The following is a 22026-nucleotide window of genomic DNA, read 5'->3' as shown; positions in this document are numbered from 1 at the left end:
AAATACAGTGCAGAGAGAAGGTGCGAGTACCAAAAAGAATTATATTTAAGAGAGAAAAAAGAGCAGGAAAAATAGTTTATGAGGAAAGGATGAATGGACGGACAGAGTAAGAATTGATAGGAAACGACAAGGAGATCTATATAGTCAAAAGCCAGAGAGTAAGGCCTCATGTCCACGGGCAAAAGAAGAATTAAAATCCGCAGCGGATTTTAACTCTTCTCCCGCCCGCGGATCCGCACCCCATAGGGATGCATTGACCACCCGCGGGTAGATAAATACCCACGGATGGTCAATAAGAGGGAATAAAAAAAAAAATGGAGCATGTAAAAAAACGTGACATGCTCCATTTTCGTGTGGGTCTCCCGCGGGGACGGCTCCTGCAGGCTTCTATTGAAGCCTATGGAAGCCGTCCGGATCCGCGGGAGACCTAAAATAAGAATAACTTGCCCGCAGTGGACCGGGCACGTCTTCTCTTCCTCACGGCCGGATCTTCTTGCTTCGGCCCGGCGCATGCGCGCGGCACGCTGCCGACGTGCCGAGTACATCCGGCGGCCAAAGAAAGAAGATCCGGCCGTGAGGAAGAGAAGACATGCCCAGCCCGCTGCTGGTAAGTTAATTCTTATTAATTCTCCTTTTCTGCGCTTATGTCCACGGGGCAGGAGGGACCCGCTACGGATTCTCCATGGAGAATCCGCAGTGGGCCTGATTTTCCCCGTGGGCATGAGGCCTAAAGCAACAGGGTAAAGTAATGCATACAGAAGTGTCCAACCTATACTAACCTGTGTCCAAGGTGTACTGAAGTTTTTCCTGTGCTTACCTACCTTGAGTGAAATGTATAGAAGAGATTTTATTTTTGCCCATATCAGATTTCTGGCTGACTACGGGATGGCATGACGAACAACTTAATTATTTTTACCACTACACTCTACCCAACCTGACTGACAGGGTAGCCCTTAAAATGCCATACAAAGACAAAAAAATGTAATTCTGTTGGCTGATGCCGTTAGTGAGGAGGGCAGTGGAGCCGCTGTCGCCACCATTACCACCATCTGCCTCACATCCTGATGCGCACCACACAGGCAAGAGTCAAAACCAGGTAGCAAGCAGAATATTGGAACACTTTAACTTGGAAAACTAGGAACCTTTTTATCAGGCACTCTTTAGTGCTGGAGGGTGCCTTAAATAACCTGTGAAGCATCTGTATTGGCTGGGAATGTAAAAACTGAGTGCATGCACTGGCCCTTTAAATGGCTAATAGAGGATGTGTGCAAACCCGGTTGCAAGACATGCAGGATGCCAGTGGCTAGGGAAGGAGGGGGAAGGTAAACCAAGGCTATAAAAATGGTCTGCTTTTATAACTTGGCTTCATTGTTCCAACCCAACTCCGAGGCCAGGGTTCTAAACTTAATGGTGTATTGTCCCACGGTGAGACTACCCTGATGTAGGTATAGCAGAGGAGGAGGCAGAAATAGTATGACCAGGCTCAAAGACCCTCCAAAATGTCCCCACAAATATATTTAGGTCATTGACCACAGAATCATCTCTCTCCCACAGAGGGTTCACCCAGGCCAATCCCTATCCAGAAAGGTGAGACATTATAAAAGCCACCTTAGTGTGGTCAGTAGGGAACTGGTGAGACAATAGCTTAAAGTGTAACGAACACTGATTAACAAACTTACTGCATTGAGTAGGATCTCCCTTTTAATGTGGGGGGGGGGAGGGGGGGGGGCAAACAACCGAGGACCGGGTGCAGCCAAAGAAACTGACAGTAGGAATGAAGCCGGAGTTGCATTTGCTGCGGAAGACTGCAATACCACTGCATCAGTAGATATAGAATTCAGGCAAGTGTTCAGATTGTATGAGAAGATCTGTTCCTGTTATTAAGATAAGTCTGAAATTCCCCCGCAGGTGGGGTCAGCAGAATCCATGGCCTCAGTATACTGTTATGGACTGAGAGTGTGGAGCAACTGTACTAACCAACCAACCTGGCTTTAAACTAGACCTGGTGTGGCTAGCAGCTCACCCCAGTGGTAAGAGGCACCATTGCAGGGCAATATCAGGTGGGAAGTCTAGTCCTTAGCTGATCAGAAAGATGGAAAGACCCATGCCTGTAAGGAGGGTGATCATCCTGATAAGGACTGATAAGGATAACGCTGTGCTGGAACCTCGGGGCTGACTATCCCTGACAGGACCCAGGGAGGATGTACTGACCACAGGGCACGCAAAACACAGAATAGGACTGACTTACCACAGAGATGGGACGATGCACAGACTGGAGGGAAAACGGACAGACGCACACAGGGTACAGCACAAGACAGATATAAAAGCAGGATCAGGGTGCATTCACACGAACGTATATCGGCTCGGTTTTCATGCCGAGCCGATATACGTTGTCCTCGGGTGCAGAGGGGGGAGGATGGAAGAGCCAGGGCCAGGAACTGAGGCTCCCGCCCCCTCTCTGCCTCCTCTCCGCCCCTCTGCACTATTTGCAGTGAGAGGAGGCGGGACAGGGGGTGGGGCTAAAGTCCAGTAATTGGCCCCGCCCCATCCCGCCTCTCCCCATTGCAAATAGTGCAGAGGGGCGGAGAGAAGGCAGAGAGGGGGCGGGAGCCTCAGTTCCTGGCCCTGGCTCTTCCATCCTCCCCCCTCTGCACCCGAGGACAACGTATATCGGCTCGGCGTGAAAACCGAGCCGATATACGTTCGTGTGAATGCACCCTCAGGTAGATCAAACAGTCCAGAGACAGGCGACCTAGATATGCTGCTGTCTGAGACAAGCACACATCAATACTAAGGCCAAGATGGAGGATTCCCAGCTGAGCTTAATAGGAAGGTAATTACCAATTAAGCTGCAGTTAACTAGTGCAATGCTGGTGGAAAATAGAAGCAAAGAGTACATTCACACAGAAGAAGCAGAATGACACCAAAGTCTGTCTGGAACAACAAGAGGGCGGCTGCCACAGATAGCAGACCTAACACTGGATATCTGGGCTTTATTCTACAGTTCCGTAAAGTACGTCAATGCTTTATTGAATGTGGCGATCGCATTAAAGTCAGTGGAAAGTTTAAAAAAGGTAAAGTTTCCGCTCCACTTATTGATCGAATCTGTAAGGGGAGCTGAGGATACTTACCCCCATCCTCCGTGATGTCTGGTGACATTCTCGTCCTCCAGGACCTGACGCTGGTGTCTGCACATGTGCGCCAGACGGCATTACGTCACGTGTATGCACAGAGTGCCGGGAAGCCTGGGAAATTGAAAAACTCCCTGCTCCTGGCAGGTAGCCAACAGCCTGGAGCAGTGACCGTGTGCCGCGGTGAGCGGTCCCCGGTCACGTGATCGCTGTTATCTAATGGATAATGGTGATCACGTAAAATTTAAAAGACAGTTGAAGTTTTATGCTCCGATCGGTTTGGGCCCCGTTGTGCATCCAGACAGAAGATTAGGGACACAATGGGTATATCTCTGAACACGGGACAAACAGGGGGATTCATTTTGGGGTGAAAGTCTTCATTCAGATGTGTGCTGTACAAAAAAACTTTTTTTAAAAAAAAATGAGACAATTACTAAAAAGCCAAAAATCATAATTTTTTTCCTTCTGCTTTGCTTACATTTATTCAATAACTGTGGGGTTACAACACTGCATGTTGTATTTTTTTACTTCAACTTCGAGCTGTGTTTTTAAACGCATGTCATAGCGTTAGAGAGTGCTATTTAATGCACCCCATCATTGTGATGGAGTGTGATAAAAAATGTGAAAACTCTAAAAAAATAGGCCAGTCCTTGAAAATGACAGCGCAGGTCTGAGAAGCTCCATTAAAATCACTGGGACGCCGCACTAATCACGGTAAAAAGTGGTGTTTGTGAGAGTGGCCTAAAGACGCTGCATCGCACGCACATGCTGTGCGACGTGCAGGCGAGTGTTGTGTTTCATATGGGAAATCCTTGCAATCCTCTAAAGTGCGTGAAGAACGGAATTTCACACTACAGATGTGAGGCGTTTTGACATGAAAATCGCCTCTCTTCTGCAGGGAAAAACGCACGTTGTCATGCGAGATATTGTCCAATATTACGCTCGCTCATGTGAATGTAGCCTAAGACTTCCTCTCGCCCAGTGAAGTGCAGCAACTCGATGCGGCATTGATTCTACGAGTTGACGGACATCTGTTGGGCCCCCCGGATAGCCACCCACCACTCGGTAGTATCTGCAGGTGCGAATGGACGCCTTCAGCACATCCCATAAATGTAAGATTGAGTGAACTTCAATGACTTTTTCCAGTCCACATGTGACACTCTGGATCGAGGAATGTTAAATGCCCGCACCATTTCGGTCCCACCCGCCTGGCCCCCATTATTGTCTCTCATTCAAACTGCGACAATTTATGTGGTCTTGCTGCGAGCGCGCTGGCCGGTGCTCAACCTCACAATGTATACAGGTGTGGGGGTTCCCAAGCGTCCCCCGAGGAAACGTCAGCCTACCATCTGTTTACATACTGCTATGCCAGGACTTTTGACACGTCGGTGTATTCATGAACACCTCAGGCTTAGTACTTGTGCGGAAAGCAGTCAACTTTAGAATGCTGGAGGATCTCGGGGTGTCAGTACTTTTTGGGGTACATAAGGTGCGGTACGGCCTGCCTGAGGTAATAGTATGGGGGTCACTAATAGGCGGTAAGCCTGCATGGTGTCCTACATATAACTGTGTGACCGACACCCTGTAGAGGCCTCATCAATGTACAAGTATAATACTAAGCCGCCTCCTCCTATGACCGGTCGCTGTGTGAGGGGCCACTCCTCTGTAAGCCTGCATGGTGGCCTACATGTAACTGTGTGACCGACACCCTGCAGAGGCCTCATCTATGTACAAGTATATTACTAAGCCGCCTCCTATGACTGGTCGCTGTGTGAGGGGCCGCTCCTCTGTAAGCCTGCATGGTGCCCTACATGTAACTGTGTGACCGACACCCTGCAGAGGCCTCATCTATGTACAAGTATAATACTAAGCCGCCTCCTCCTATGACCGGTCGCTGTGTGAGGGGCCGCTCCTCTGTAAGCCTGCATGGTGCCCTACATGTAACTGTGTGACCGAAACCCTGTAGAGGCCTCATCTATATATGAGTATAATACTAAGCCGCCTCCTCCTATGACCGGTCGCTGTGTGAGGGGCCGCTCCTCTGTAAGCCTGCATGGTGCCCTACATGTAACTGTGTGACCGACACCCTGTAGAGGCCTCATCTATGTACAAGTATAATACTAAGCCGCCTCCTCCTATGACCGGTCGCTGTGTGAGGGGCCGCTCCTCTGTAAGCCTGCATGGTGCCCTACATGTAACTGTGTGACCGACACCCTGCAGAGGCCCCATCTATGTACAAGTATAATACTAAGCCGCCTCCTCCTATGACCGGTCGCTGTGTGAGGGGCCGCTCCTCTGTAAGCCTGCATGGTGCCCTACATGTAACTGTGTGACCGACACCCTGTAGAGGCCTCATCTATGTACAAGTATAATACTAAGCCGCCTCCTCCTATGACCGGTCGCTGTGTGAGGGGCCGCTCCTCTGTAAGTCCCTCCACCATATAACTTTCTGCCTGTTCCGCACATTGCTGGGAATTGGTGTCTGTCCTTCACCCTCCTCACAGATCACAAGAGCTCTGTCCCTCCCGTCACATCACCGGAATCACAGAGCCTTCATCTGCCACTTCTCATTGCTGAGCTCCGCCCCTTATATACTGATCACATGACAGTGACATCATCACAGGTCCTTCCGCCACCACTTCTACTCACTGCTGAGCTTCGCCCCCTTATATACTGATCACATGATGGTGACATCATCGCAAGTCCTTTAGCTGTTGCCATGGTCACTGCTGTTCTATCTGTTATTATCCAGAGGCTTGTACCCAGAGGATATATAAAAACATATACAGCACACTGACATCAGAGGTCTGTGTGTGACTCCGGCCGGCAGGTAAGAGACGCCGGAGGGGTTGTTGCTTGTGGTGAGGTCAGACATGTTCTATCTGTATCCGTGTAGTCGGCCCCCTCTCGGACACTTTACGGATCGACGCTCTCCACGCGGTTCTGTGTTGTGCGGCTTCTTTCAGTTCCATCATGTTGGTGTCGGCTTTAATCCAGCGCGTTGTTTGGAGGCCGGGTCTTCTTTCACCGCTGACCACTCCAAGCATCATCCATGTTCCTAATGAATTAGCTCACATTATGTGGCCGGAGTACAAGAGTCTGTATTTATCAGTAACATGCAGTGCTGCTTTGAACACTGGGGAGTCCAGGGGGCCGGTGGGGTTTATCTTTGAGGTGCAGGGCAGCCCGCTGAATCCAAATATGGTGGCATTAATCGGCTGTGAGCCTGCATGGAGCACTACAAGTACCATGTGGCCTGACACCCTGTATCTACTCTTCTGTGCAGGAACAAGCACTAAGCAGCCGCCCCCACTTCACACCGGTTACTGGCTCCTCTTTTAGCAGTCTGGCTGTCTGTATGTTGGGGGATCAGTGGTGTATATACCTGCCCTCTTGTAAGTATATGATCGCTTTATGTGATTTTTTTTTTTTTTATTGACCGGCACAGCGCATGCCATAAAAAAAATGGGGAAAATAGTTAATTTTGCTTATCGCACCTTACAAAAACTACAAAAAAATGATCAAAACATCACGTAGAAGAACAAATGATATTGTTAAAAAGTACATCCTGGCCATTCTGCAAAAAAAGACCCCTTCCACAGCACCAGTGCCAAAAAAAATGTTAGGGTTCTTTTAATGCAGCAATAAAAAAAAAATACATAAAGAAAAAGTTAAAGGGGTTGTCCCGCAAAAGCAAGTGGGTTTATACACTTCTGTATGGCCATATTAATGCACTTTGTAATGTACATTGTGCATTAATTATGAGCCATACAGAAGTTATCAAAAGTTATTCACTTACCTGTTCCGTTGCTGGCGTCCTTGTCTCCATGGTTGCCGTCTAATTTTCGCCGTCTAATGGCCAAATTAGACGAGCTTGCGCAGTCCAAGTCTTCTTCTCTTCTCAATGGGGCTCCGTGTAGCTCCGCCCCGTCACGTGCCGATTCCAGCCAATCAGGAGGCTGGAATCGGCAATGGACCGCACAGAAGAGCTGCGGTCCAGGAAGGTAGAAGTTCCCGGCGGCCATCTTCAAACGGTAAGTAAGAAGTCACCGGAGCGCGGGGATTCAGGTAAGCGCTGTGCGGTGTTCTTTTTTAACCCCTGCATCAGGGTTGTCTCGCGCCGAACAGGGGGGGGGGGGTTGAAAAAAAAAAAAAACCGTTTCGGCGCGGGACAACCCCTTTAAGAAAAAAAAGACCCCATATAATCGTACTGGCCGGTGTAATTAATATAACGTATCATGCTTGACAAAGACCTGGTAACAGCATAGGTCGAAACGTCGCTGCCAGTACTCTGATAGTGGAATAAAGGTTTTTATACTTTTTTTTGCGTCATTGTGCTGCCGCAGACTCTTCTACTTGCGACAGAGTGATGTTAGCATTTGGACTGGCAGGGGATTGGGCAGCTCAGCAGGTATGCAATCGATTCCAGGGGATTTCCGAATTGGTAGCTGATTTACGCCCTACTCAACTTTCTCTTTCAGATGCTAATTCTGTTCTGGTGGTCTCACATCTGCATCAGTACCTCCAGCTAAAGGTTCCATCACAGATGCGGCTGAAAATAGCAAAAGAAAAAGCTGGGTGAAAAGCGGGTGAACCCCATTACAGTCAAATCAAACTTAGATACTGTATGAAATTTCCTAAAGTCCTTATACAACCCCATGGTGCTGTCCAGTTTTGGGACCATATGCTGCCTCCATACACAGTTATGCACAGCAGAACACTTGTGTCTGCAGCTGTTCGGTAGAGGACAGCTGCAGACACATCTGGATGCAGCGCCCTCTACTGGTATGCCTGTTATGCAGCTGGGTGAAGACGGGACTGAGAAATCTGCACAGCAGGCTGATAAAATATATTGCAAGAATAGCTTAGAATCACCTATTCTGAAAAAACCCTTAAATTATCAAGTGAGCCTTCTGCCTGCTGTCTGGGAGACCTCCCATCTACTACCACTCCTATCATCCTGGCACAAAATCTAAATATTAAGTGACCACACCAGGAGGGACATTAACCAAGCAATATTATATAGTATCCATAAAGTGTCAATTAACCCATTATAATCCACACCATTCATATGAATGGATCCTTTCTCCTCCTGTCACCTCTTCAGCGTCTACGAGTCTCCACTGCTAATGTTCGCTGTTCCAAATAGTATAACGTCATCCGCCCTTCTATGCGCTTGCATGCATACGGCTTAAATAAATCTGTCTGCGCCATATCTAAAACTGGCAATAACTGCCTGCACTTAAAATTAATTGCACATACATACAAACCTAGAACTTGTAATCCCAACCTACTTCCCCACCATGAGGGCACATGGACAGCCCCAGCATAGATAATGATAGAAATACCATCACCAACCATATATATAGCCAAATACTTCATGTGAAACCTATTATCTAGGATCCAGCTCAGCTTAGAAATTGGACTGGATGATATATACTTTCATAAAGGACTTGTTCACAGATGTGGATTATGATTGTTTAATTGACACTTTATGAATATTATATAATATTGGTTGCAGGGCTGTGGAGTCGCTAAGTCAAAACTCTGACTCTTAGGCCTCATGTCTATGAGCAGGTGGATTCTGCATCTGGGAGCCCGCAGCGGAATCTGACCCTGCCCGCATCCGAGGACCGTGCGTACCTGTCTGGGGTGTGTGCAGAAGTGCCGGCAGGCGCAAATAGGCAGCAGAGTATTTGTTTTTCAAACTCTTGCTTTCCTACAGAATCCGCAGCCCATCCGTAATGCCGATTGTGGAAGGGCTGCAGATCGGACGTCTTCCAGTGACTTCAATGGAAGCCGTCTGCAGAAACAGCACTGAAATGAAGCATGATTTGATTTCCGCATCCAAAGATCTGCAAATCAAAGTCAGCTGCCCATGTTTCCCTATGGGTGGCTTGAACTGTAGATTGTCAGCAATTCAGATCCGCCCATGGACATTGGGCCTTAACTCCTCAATTTTCCCCGCCTGACTACCGATTCTGACACATTCGTATATGACTCATGCTTTTAAGTTATACATTTACTGCATTAAAATGGTAACATCGGGCTTTACATCACCGTTATAATAATTAGTCAAGCTAATAAAATCACTATATACAAATCAAGAATCCACTGTGAGTGCACAATATGGGGACACAGATTGGTTTGGGATTGGCAAAGGTGACCGACAGGCCTGCCTCCTTTCCCCCCCTTCTTGTTTAACCTATATGTGGAAGTGATCATGCTGAAAATGGACCTAGACGAATTGGAAAGCGGGGTGAGAATAGGTGGAAGAAACATCAACAATCTCTGTTATGTGGATGACACAACTCTGCTTGCAGAAACAGAAGGCGGTTTGAAGCAGCTGATATGGAAGATTGAAAATGAAAAAATGGGCCTCTACCTGAATTTAAAGAAGACTAAAATTATGACAACTGCAAAAAATGCCCAAATTTAGATCAAAATCAACAATGAGGTCATAGAATGCGTGGGAGACTTCATCTTCCTTGGCTCAAAAATTGACCAGGCTGGAGAATCTATGCCAGAGATAAAACATAGGATACCATTTGGTCAAAGAGCAATGCAAAACATGGGCAAAATCTGGATAGTGCAAACCACCGTTTTCCCCAGAGCCATGTTTGGACATGAAAGCTGGACTACGGAAAAAGCTGATAGGAGGTTTGATGCATTTGAGCTGTGCTGCTGGTGAAAGCTGCTGTGCATACCCTGGAAGGCGAAGTCCTGAATTGTATAAAACCCAACATATCACTGGAGGGCAAGATGACCAGACTCAGGCTCATGGATTTTGGCCAGCAGAGTCACTAGAAAAATCTATAATGCTTGGACAGATCAGTGGCAAAAGAAGACCTGGCACCAAAGGACACGATGGCAGATACTGTCAGAGCTGATATTGGCATGGATATCACACAACTGAAAGAAGCAATGCAAAGCCGAAAAACATGGAGGGAGCTCGTCTTTAGGGTCGCCGAGGGTTGTGAACAACTAAACGGCTAACAACGTTGAATGTTGTGTGCCTGATCCTGAGCAGTAAATGTCCTCTAGGGGGGCTTTATGTTGAAGAAACCAGACAAAAACAGAAAGCGAGGTTGAGTTTGCAGGGAGAAAGACAGAATTACCCGTGGCTGAGTATTTTTTAGTTACGGATATAACGTGATTGTTCCCAGCAAGAGAAACCAAGTAATCTAGTAGATATGGTACCTTTTAATGGCTAACAAAAATACCTGTTGTTAATGCAAGCTTTCGAACGTACTCAGGATTCTTCCTAAGGCATTATGTCTGAGCAAAAATCCTGAGCAGGTTTGAAAGCTTGCATTAACATCATGCATTTTTGTTAGCCATTAAAAAGTATCATATCTACTAGATTACTATGCCTGGGGAAAAATCCAGAGTAGGTTCAAAAGCTTGCATTAATATCATATGTTTTTGTTAGCATTAAAAGGTATAATATCTACAGGATTACTTGGTTTCTCTTGCTGGGAACAATCACATTTCATACAACTAAGGGGTGGCCTGACTTCTCTTTTATTTAAAGTAGCATATAACACATTTCAGGCCAAAACCCCTTCATCAGATACAGTTGTAGCTGTACTCAACGCTTACCTGTACCCAGAGGACAGAGAATCCTGTTACTTCTCTCTCCAGTTAAGGGTTCAGTGCAGCTATAATCCCGCTTTATCTGATGAAGGGTTTTGTTGCCCTGAAACAGATTATCTCCTGGTTGCTGTTGAACATGTGCGTCACATCCTGGGTTTCTTGTTTTTATCCACTGTTTAACTCCTATGGCAGTTATGGGAACAGCTGAGATACCACCAAGTGGTGAACCCCACCTATCTGACCTTTATGGGCTGTCCTGTGGATATGCCACATATATCCATTTTCAAAGCAACCCTTTAAAGGGGTTGTCCCGCGAAAGCAAGTGGGGTTCAGCACTTCTGTATGCACTTTGTAATGTACATTGTGCATTAATTATGAGCCATACAGAAGTTATTCACTTACCTGCTCCGTTGCTAGCATCCTCGTCTCCATGGAGCCGTCTAATTTCAGCGTCTAATCGCCCGATTAGACGCGCTTGCGCAGTCCGGTCTTCTCCCTTCTGAATGGGGCCGCTCGTGCCGGAGAGCTGCTCCTCGTAGCTCCGCCCCGTCACGTGTGCCGATTCCAGCCAATCAGGAGGCTGGAATCGGCAATGGAACGCACAGAGCCCACGGTGCACCATGGGAGAAGACCTGCGGTCCACCGTGGGTGAAGATCCCGGCTGCCATCTTTGCAAGGTAAGTAAGAAGTCACCGGAGCGCGGGGATTCGGGTAAGTACTATCCGTTTTTTTTTTTTTAAACCCCTGCATCGGGTTTGTCTCGCGCCGAACAGGGGGGCTATTGAAAGAAAAAAAAAACCCGTTTCGGCGCGGGACAACCCCTTTAATGTATTGAATAATCTGAGAAGCTGTTTTCCTCAATAATCAATAAGTGAGGTTCTGTATTTCACACCTGATGATGTCCATCGTATGATTTACAGGCTGTCTTTTTTTTCATAAACCATCCAGTTAATCCAGTTGTCTCACATTATTCTCCAAAACAGTCCATCTACCGATTAACCTACCAAAGATGGAGAAGAACAGCAATAAGATTAGCAAGAGAATATTAAACTTCACCTTGGAGATTATCTACCTGCTGACCGGAGAGGTAAACTTTTCTAAGTTTCTATGATCTTTAGACTAGGGGCTACAGTGACTTTGGCTGCTAAACAGGTCAAAACAGTCAAAGGCCATTGCAAACTAATGGATGGGAATGCAATCATGTTGTGCTTCACAAACCAAAATTGTGAGTCACAATGTGACTGCACTCACTTACATTAGTTTGTGATGTTAGAGGGCTCTACAGCAATCTTTGACAGCATGATGTTTTGTCTCAGTGAAATCCCTATCCTTATTTAAAGCATACCTTTTTCCTAACAATCTGTAGTGTATGAGGAGTCACTCTATTTCTTGCCAATGTATGACTTGAATCCTGTATTTTCCCATTTCCGCCTCTGTGGATTGATGTGTGTGTGTGTGTGTGTGTGTAATATATATATATATATATATATTTATATATATATATATATATATATATCCGTGCCTGCTGCTATGTTATGTGTGCTGTGTTCTATAGATTGTACACTGTATTTTCCTATTTCCCTGCTCTGTAGATTGTATATCTTAGTCTCAGTGGTTCTTGGATGTTTCTGCTGCTATGTTATCTGTGCTGTGTTCTATTGATTGTACACAGAGAACTGCAGATTCTGCTCCCTAAGTTTCTGCAACAGACACAGACTTAAAATCATCCTGTAGAACACTACCATATAGAACAATTACCACTCTCCCTGATGTGATTGTTTATAGTAGAATAACAAGTAGGAAAATTCCAGCTCTGTAGAAAGAACCCTGCCCACAGCAGTGATCAAGAAGTCAGTCTGCTTTGGAACACTTACTGGTACCTTTTTATAACATGTTTATTTTTATGTGATTGGAATTAAAAATGTGAGTGAGTAGGAGAGGTGTGATATTTTTTTTCTACAGTAGTTTACTACTAGTTTGTAGGCAGTATCTATGCAAGTCTTTGTTTCTCTTGTCCCCTATCCCTCTGCTCTCTATACACCTCAATGACCACAATAACTCATCCCCCTCTTCCACATCTTGTCTAAAGTCCTGTACTAAACACAGTATTTCAGTTGTGGTCTCACTGGAGATCTATACAGTGGGATCACAATCTCTGTATTCCTCCTTTAGTAGAAAGTTAGAGTTCAGTACCCTACATGTCTCTCTCCATACACAGGATTACATGATGGTGAAGAATATATCGGACGATGGTACGTCTCCTAACAGCCATCTCCATGAGTCTGAAGGATGGAGCAGGAGCCAGAGCCCCATCACAGAGGCTCCTCCTCACTTACCGATACATGAGCAGAAGATCCTAGAACTCACCAACAAGATCACTGAGCTGCTGACTGGAGAGGTGACACTGCTGGGAATGCTGGGTAATTATACAGTAACAACACTAGAGGTGCCTGGGTAATGACGGTATCATTGTGTGTCAGGTTCCTATAAGGTGTCAGAATGTCGCTGTCTATTTCTCCATGGAGGAGTGTGAGTATTTAGAAGAACACAGGGATCTGTACAAGGACATCATGATGGAGAACCACCAGCCTCTGAGATCACAGGGTAAGAAGAGTCATACAGGATATATATTATGTTGTACAAGTAAAAACATATATACACAGCCTGCATATTTGCAGACTATTTCATGTATTTTTTATCAGGAAAAGGTCCTGGAAGGTTTGTGTGTCTAATAGTCACATGTTAACCCCTTAATGACCAAGCCTGTTTGCGCCTTAATGACCAGGACAAATTTTGGAAATCTGACATGGCACTTTAACATAGAATAACTCCATAAAAGCTTTGCATATCCAAGTAATTCTGACATTGTTTTTTCACCACATATTGTACTACATTTAAGTGGTTAAAACCTTTGAATTTGTGTATATTTATTAAAAGCGCCAAAATTGGGAAAATTTTGAGTAATTTTTTTCACATTTTCAACTGCAATATTTCAAATATGTGCAAACATGTTGTACAAATGTCTGATAAGACATATAATTCCATGTGTTTACTTTATTCTGGAATCACATTGGAAAAACCTTAGTTTTTTTAACCATATAGGAAGAGGGTCATAAATATTTTGACCCCACAATTTCTTTCCAGGAGTTAATGCAATTTAGAGGAGAAAACTAACATTATGCATAATGCAACATATTGCAAATATATCAATTTAAAGACAGTTTTTTTCTCTATAGTGCACATAAAAAGAGGATTTGCACCCCAAAATGGTCCCGTGTGTTCAGAAACATGCCCATTGTGGCCCTAATAATATGTCTGCATGCAAAACGGGGCTCTAACTGAAGGAGCAGTCAGTGGCTTTCAGAACAAAAATTTGGCTTGAAGATGATTTAGGCCCCATTGCCCACTTGTAAAGCCCTTGAACGGCCAAAACAATGGAGAACCCCCACAAAAAACATGGGCAAATTTGCATCAATTATGTGCAGATTTGGCCACTGCAGATTTAGGCCTCGGTCAGACGGGTGTTTTTTCGCGCGATTTGCGATCTTTTCGAACCATTGCTTTGCAATGGTATCGGACACATGGGCGCTTTTTATGTGCTTGTCCGATAAATTATAGGACACAAGAAATCGCAGATCGCGCCGATCTGCGATTCCTTGTGTTCTATTATATGCGCTCAATGGGGCCGGCGGCAGCAGCGCCGACCCCGTTGAGAACATATACTACACAAATCATTCTCCTCTGCCACAGCTGTAACAGCTGTGGCAGGGAAGAATGATGTTCGCCCATTGAATTCAATAGAGCCGGCAATACAGCCGGCTCCATTGAAAGCAATGGGCTGCCGGCGAGCGCGGGATAAATTTTCGGGAAGGGCTTAAAAATATAAGCCCTTCCCTGAAAAGCATTTAAAAATGTGTAAAAATAAAAAAAATATATATACTCACCTTGTCCGTGCAGCCGGAGTTCAGCCGCGGCTGGCTGGCAGTTCTCCTGAACTGCTCTGGGTAGTATTCAGCAGCTGGGGATTTAAAATCCCCGCCTGCTGAATTGACTGCCTCTGATTGGTCACAGCCCTCACCAATCAGAGGCAGCTCTCACTGACCCATTCATGAATTCATGAATGGGTGAGGGAGTGCTGCCTCTGATTGGCTCAGCGCAGGGACCAATCAGGGGCAGCTCTCAGCTGTCATTCAATAGCTGAGAGCTGCCCCTGATTGGTCCCTGTGCTGAGCCAATCAGAGGCAGCACTCACTCACCCATTCATGAATGGGTGAGTGAGAGCTGCCTCTGATTGGTGAGGGCTGTGACCCACCAGAGGCAGTCCATTCAGCAGGCAGGGATTTTAAATCCCCGGCTGCTGTATACTACCCAGAGCAGTTCAGGAGAACTGCCGACCGGCCGCGGCTGAACTCCGGCTGCACGGACAAGGTGAGTATATATATATATATATTTTTTATTTTTACACATTTTTGGATGCTTTTCAGGGAAGGGCTTATATTTTTAAGCCCTTCCCGAAAATTCATCCTACGCTCACCGCCAGCCCATTGCTTTCAATGGAGCTGGCTGTATTGCCGGCTCCATTGAATTGCAATGGGTTGGACAGCGCTCCTTTGATCGGGGCCTTTTCCCCGAAAACGCTGCTAGCAGCAGATTTTTTGGGCGATTTTTCGGCCCCGGTCACGCGATTTGCGGATGCGCATCCGACATGCGATCCGCAAATCGCGGCAAAAAACGGTCGTCTGACCGAGGCCTCAAAGCGTATTTTCTGTGAGTTTTTCTCTTTCAGCAGGACATTATAAGTTTGTCTTCTTTATGATATGAAGATAAAAATATATAATTTAATCCATTTCAATCCTAACAGATAATCCTAGTGAGAACTCTGATGGAAACTTCATGTTATTGCCTAATTATATAATAGAAGAAGATATCGTTCAACACTCTTTGGGAGAAAACCACACCACCTTTTATGTACAGCCAGGACATCACAGTTTAGATAAGAAGCCATACTCCTGTTCAGAATATGGGAAATGCTTGACAGATAAAGCAAATTGTATTATGCATGAGTGGAGTAACACAGGAAAGAAGCAATTTCCATGTTCAGAATATGGAAATTCCAAACTCAAAGATCATCTGACAATTCATTCAGAAGAGAAAACCTTTTCAAATTCAGAATGTGAGAAATATTTTACAAGAAAATCAAATCTTATTAAACGCAAAAAAAGTCACACAGGAGAGAAACCATATTCATGTACAGAATGTGGGAAATGTTTTAGATACAAACAAGCCCTTGTAAAACATGACAGAATTCACACAGGAGAAAAACCATATTCATGTTCACAATGTGGAAAATGCTTTACACACAAATCAAATTTTATTATACATGAGAGGATCCATACAGGAGAGATGCCTTATTCATGTTCAGTATGTGGTAAATGTTTTAGAGACAAATCAAATATTGCTACACATCAGAAAATTCACACAGGAGAAAAGCCATACACGTGTTCAGAATGTGGGAAAGGTTTTACACGAAAATCAGATCTTGTTAAACATGAGCGGATTCACACGGGGGAGAAGCCGTATTCATGTTCAGAATGTGAGAAGAGTTTTACAGGTAAGTCAGATCTTGTTAAACATCAGAGGATTCACACCGGGGAGAAGCCATATACATGTTCAGAATGTGGGAAGAGTTTTACAGATAAGTCACAATTTGTTAAACATCAGAGGATTCACACAGGGGAGAAGCGGTATTCATGTTTAGAATGTAGGAAGAGTTTTACAGATAAGTCAGATCTTGTTAGACATCAGAGGATTCACACGGGGGAGAAGCCAAATTCATGTTCAGAATGTGGGAAGAGTTTTACAGATAAGTCATATCTTGTTAAACATCAGAGGATTCACACAGGGGAGAAGCCACACACATGTTCAGAATGTGGGAAAAGTTTTACAAATAAGTCAGATCTTGTTAAACATCAGAGGATTCACACAGGGGAGAAGCGGTATTCATGTTTACAATGTGGGAAGAGTTTTACAGATAACTCACATCTTGTTAAACATAAGCGGATTCACACAGGGGAGAAGCCATATACTTGTGCAGAATGTGGGAAGAGTTTTACAAATAAGTCACACCTTGTTAAACATACGATGATTCACACAGGGGAGAAGCCATATTTATGTTCAGAATGTGGGAAGAGTTTTACAAATAAGTCAGATCTTGTTAAGCATCAAAGAATTCACACAGGAGAGAAGCCATATTTATGTTTAGAATGTGGGAAGAGTTTTACAAATAAGTCAGATCTTGTTAAGCATCAAAGAATTCACACAGGAGAGAAGCCATATTTATGTTCATAATGTGGGAAATGTTTTGCTACTAATAAAAAATGTAGGGAGCATCAGAGTCGTCACTTAGGGAAGAAGCTATTTTAATTTTTTTATGTAGAAACTTTTTTTCAAGGAAATTTTGAAAGCTCATCAGAATTCACATAGAGAAAGACAATATTTTTGTCTGAAATGTGAGAAATGTACCATATAATGTATGAAAAGGGGTTTTTTTTCGGCAGAATATAAGACAAATTCAGGTTTTTGGAGTTTTATTTTTACAGCATTTACTGAGCAGCAAAAATAATATAAACTTTGTTCTGCAAGTCAGTCCAATTACAGCAATACAAAATTTACTGTTAAGAATACAGATAATCTGTAATTTAAAAAAAACTTGGTTTCTGTTGCAAAATTTGAAGCACTTTTTTTATTTTTCATTGCTGTGCGCTTGTTTGTTGTGGGATGAGCTTTAGTATTGAGTGGTACCATTTTGGGACACTTACAATGTTTTGCCCCAGTGTGGAGTTTAAAATGACCAGGCAATTTTGTCAAAAGCCTTCTTGGCATCTAGACTTAAGAGCATCGCAACCGGACTGTCAAGATTCTGTGCAACAACCGTCACAGCTATTGCAGCTCTAATGTTTTTTTAAAGCACTTCTTCCGTGTGTTAAGCCCTTCTGTGATGGGTCAAACACAGAGGGAAGAATAGTTTGAAGCCTATCCGTTAGTATCTTGGACAGAAATTTGTAATCACAATTAGGTAGGGCTATTGGTCTGTATGAGTGTGGGTCCATAGCATCCTTATTAGATTTGGGAAGTAAAATATTCCAGGAGGTTCCAAAGTCCTTTATTTGAGCACAATTTATGTATATTGTATTGTAGGGTTGAGTTAGTGTCGGCACTAGGTCTGTCGAGAGTTTTTTATAATATTTAGCTGAAAACCAATCTGGCCCAGTGATTATCTTCCTGCTGATGTCGCAGTTATGCCTCAGACCTTGTCCTCCTGTATTGCGGCCTCTAAAAGTGATATTTGTTCGTCTGAAAGCCTAAGTAGGCCTACTGTGTCCAGAAAGGTGTGTATGTCTTGGATATTAAATGGATCTGATCTATAGAGATCTTCAAAGTAATCCTACAATATCTGGTCCACCTCCTCTTGACTAGTTGTTAAGTTACCAGTAGTAGGGTGTCTTAGGGCTAAGTTGGGCAATAGATGCCACCTATAAAATTTATTTTTTGTTAGTTGAGTCTGCCAATCTGTGGGTGTGCACAAATGTGTCAAAGTGATGTTTTGCCATCAAAAATGTCTGATAGGAGTTGTCACCCAGGGTATCCTTTTGCACCTCCAGTAAGTGTGTAATGCCGCAAATTCCTCATTAAATTTTTTTCATCTATGGGACACAGACTATAATATGGCTCTGCATTACCGCCTTTGAGGCCTGCCAAAATAGCACTATGTCATCCTCATGTTCTCTATTGTCATCCACGTAGTTATTCCAATGGAGTCTCGGGTACCCTCTGAAATCCTCCGATTCCCACAGATAGGAGAGGAACACCATAACCGCGACAGCCTCAGGGAAGAAACCCGCTGCTAGTCCAGTGTAACTGGCGCATGGTTAGAGAGAATGATCGGGTGGATTGTGGATCTATAATGTTGGTTAAAGAGGGTATTAGATATTAGAAAGAAGTTGATGCAGGAGAATGAGTGGTGTGTATTGAAGCAGCAAGCGTACTCTACTAGTGGTGTTAAGCAGTCGCCATGGGTCACACAGATGGAGTTGGTCTATCAGTTCCGGGAGCGTATGCCTGGTCATGGCTGGCTGCATAGTGGGGCCTGTCCATTTGAGAGAAACGTTCTGCTGACAGTTGAAATCACCTCCAACTATTAGACAACTCAGATATTGTTGTAATGTTTCTATAAGTGTGGAGTAAAATGTTGGTTGATCCACATTGGGGGCATATATATTCACTAAGCAATATACCTGCAAATCTATACTCACTCGCAACAGGAGATATCTTCTGCCCTATAGGTTAGCTACAGAGTGCATTATTGTGTGCGGTGTGTTTTTTCTGATCAAAATGGCCACCCCGTGAGCCTCTGACTTATGCAAGGCTGTGTAACAGGAGTCAATCCATGGCGCTCATAGGTCAGCTCCTCTGCCCTGTTTCCAATGGGTCTCCTGTAGAAAGATAATGTCTGGTTTGTCGCGTTTTAAATGTGTGACAACTTTTTTTCGCTTGACTGGCATATTGAGTCCCGCTACATTCCAGGACAGAAACGGCAGTGTCGTAGGTATTTGGAATTCCTCTACTTCTGTGTTTGTAGACATAGTAACCTCAATATGTGCCTCACTTTTGTTGTTGCACCCCTTGGTCCCAGCAAGCCGCAGGTACAACTGAACATTGCTCGTGCCATGTCGGGGGGGGGGGGGCGTATTCCCCCTTACAAAACAATTTCCTGAAAATCAAGCAGGTCAGATTATAATATAAAAAGAGTGCTAGAACAATTAACATAAATATTAATTATTGTTAAATGAAGAAGTCGCCACATCCATGTTATTTGGAGCATGAGCAAAGTAGAAACTGGAAATAGAGTTCCTTCTGCATGCCAACCTCACTCCCCAACCTCTTCCAAGTGCAGGTGTCTTCTAGCTTCCTCTGGGGTGCTAAAGAGGAGGGACTTATTACCATATTGGACCTGGAGTTTTGCAGGGCATAATAACTGAAAACAGGTGTTCCTTTCATGGAGGATTTGACATATTGGAGAAAATAGCTTACGCTTTTGTGTGACCACCATGGAAAAATCCTGGAACAGCAGATTCTTCACCCCCTGAATAATCAGTTCACTTTGGCGCCTATAGGCTTGTAAGATCTCTCTCTTTTGTTGCCCAGTGGATTTATTTGGCTATGATGAAGCAAGGTCGGGTTCTGTCATTGTTACGGCCATCCCTAGGTGGTCCAATACAGTGAGCTCTTTCTATTATTAGAAGATCTGCAGGCATATATAGTTGAAGAGCCCGTGGGAAATCAGCATTCAGATACATTATGAGTTGGTTGTTGGTTATTGATTCTGGTATCCTGACAAAACGTAAGTTATTGCGACGATGTCTTTTCTCTAAGTCGTCAATTTTTTTACCGGAGTACTGCAGTCTCTGACTGACTTCGCTATAGTGAGGCCTCCAGAGTAGAGATAGTCTGTTCTATGTTTTGGGTTTTAGTCTCCAGTTCAGCCAGCCTTTGGGTGTTATCTGTGATTTGCGATAGTGTCGAATTTATAGATTTATGCAGGGTTTCCAATCTGTTATGAAATAGGGGGATTTTTGACACCTCTTGTGCCACTAAAGTTGCTCGCACCACCTCCATGATGTCAGAGGCCCCAGTGGTTGATGAAGTTACTCATGTAGAAGAAACATCCGGTTCCATAGTGTGGGGGTCGGATACAGCTGTGGCACAAGGCGAGACAGGTTTTGGTGTAGACATAGACTGTTGAGACCCTTTGTGTTCTTTCTCATGTTTTGTTCAAAATGTGCTTTAAGAAACTTGCATTTATATGAGGTTAGTATAAACTACAGTTATGCAATTTTATTTAGATATAAAGTACAAGTTTCTGTTACTATTATAGCAGTCCTAATCTGGCCATACACATTGGATTTTAATTGGCCGAACCCGCCCTTTCAGCTAATGTGTATGGTGGCTTTCCAGTGCTCTCATGACAGTATATATCAAGAGAGAAAAATTGTTTAATAGGTTCGGATCTATCCATTGACATTTCAAATTCAAGAATAAGCTGAAGGGGTGACAGACCTGAAAGGTCTACCTACGTCTCCAGTCTCTGTTGAGACACATTCCCAATAGCTTGAATTCATGCATGTGGTGATGCCAGTAGATTATTGAAGATCGCTTGATCACATCTCTGATTCTTTGCTTTTGTCTTCGCTGACAAATAACTGACCTAAGCAGCAATATGGAAACTTTTATTTAACAAGTAACATTCAGTAGTGGTTTATAACGGATCTCAGTCCTTTGTTTCAAAGGTCAATACACACCAAATAACCAGGATCCTGGGAATTGGTAAGCAAGCCAGCCATACACTTTCTGGATCAATAGTTGCATCAGAATTTTCTTTCTGACAATGTATTCTCTGTAGCCCATGAGACAGACAGCTTAGCATTCTTTCTCTTCTGTTGGAAATCTCTTAGCTCTCACCGCATCAACAGCTGATGAACAGCTTCCCCACAAAGGTGGTGCTGGCTGTACTTTGTTTTTCTAGTTCCCACGTTTCCTACTCATCCAATCTTAACGTGAGAAAACAACCTAAAATATGAATAACAACATGGTAATAAGAGGGGTACACCCCATTACATTACCCCTTCTTTTAACTTTTGCCAACCTAAGCTTAATGGCAGCCAGTTGACCAACTGTTTCTGCCTACATGCCCCACTTCATTGTGTTAAGAAGGGATGGCATAGATTGGCCCAGAGTCTTTAAAGTCCCTGGTGTGGCAAGTCGGGTTCATTTGCCTATGGAATGCTGTCTTTGCCTTTCAACAGGAATGGATATCCTGTGCATAGAGGCTCAGGGGACAGGATTTTCCTTAGTGACGAAACCTGTTTGCGCCTTAGTGACGGATCCAAATTTTGGAAATCTGACATGCGTCGTTCAACGTAGCATAACTCTGTAAAGGTTTTGCATATTCCAGTGATTCTGACATTGTTTTTTCGCCACATGTTGTACTTCATTTTGGTTGTAAAAAGAGACCAATATAATTTGTGTATATTTATTAAAACTACCAATATTGGAAAAATCTGGGAAAAAATGTCATTTTTTTTACATTTTCAACTGTGATATCTCAAATATGTCAAAACATACTGTACAAATTTTTGATAAAAAATTTAACATTACTTTTCAGCATTTTGAGGAACACTTTGTTTTCCTGCACCAAGTCAAGTTTGCAAAGGCTCATGAGTGTCAGAATAATAGGTCTCCC

General features: G+C 44.1%; 1 pseudogene; it reads left to right on the top strand.

Moving 5' to 3' along the window:
• Positions 1-22026, top strand: part of LOC136615971 (zinc finger protein 208-like) — a 123962-nt pseudogene that overhangs the window by 38279 nt on the left and 63657 nt on the right.

The sequence above is a fragment of the Eleutherodactylus coqui genome, chromosome 1, assembly GCF_035609145.1.
Source record: "Eleutherodactylus coqui strain aEleCoq1 chromosome 1, aEleCoq1.hap1, whole genome shotgun sequence".
Lineage (NCBI taxonomy): Eukaryota > Metazoa > Chordata > Amphibia > Anura > Eleutherodactylidae > Eleutherodactylus > Eleutherodactylus coqui.
This window is presented reverse-complemented; position numbering and strand designations above follow the sequence as displayed.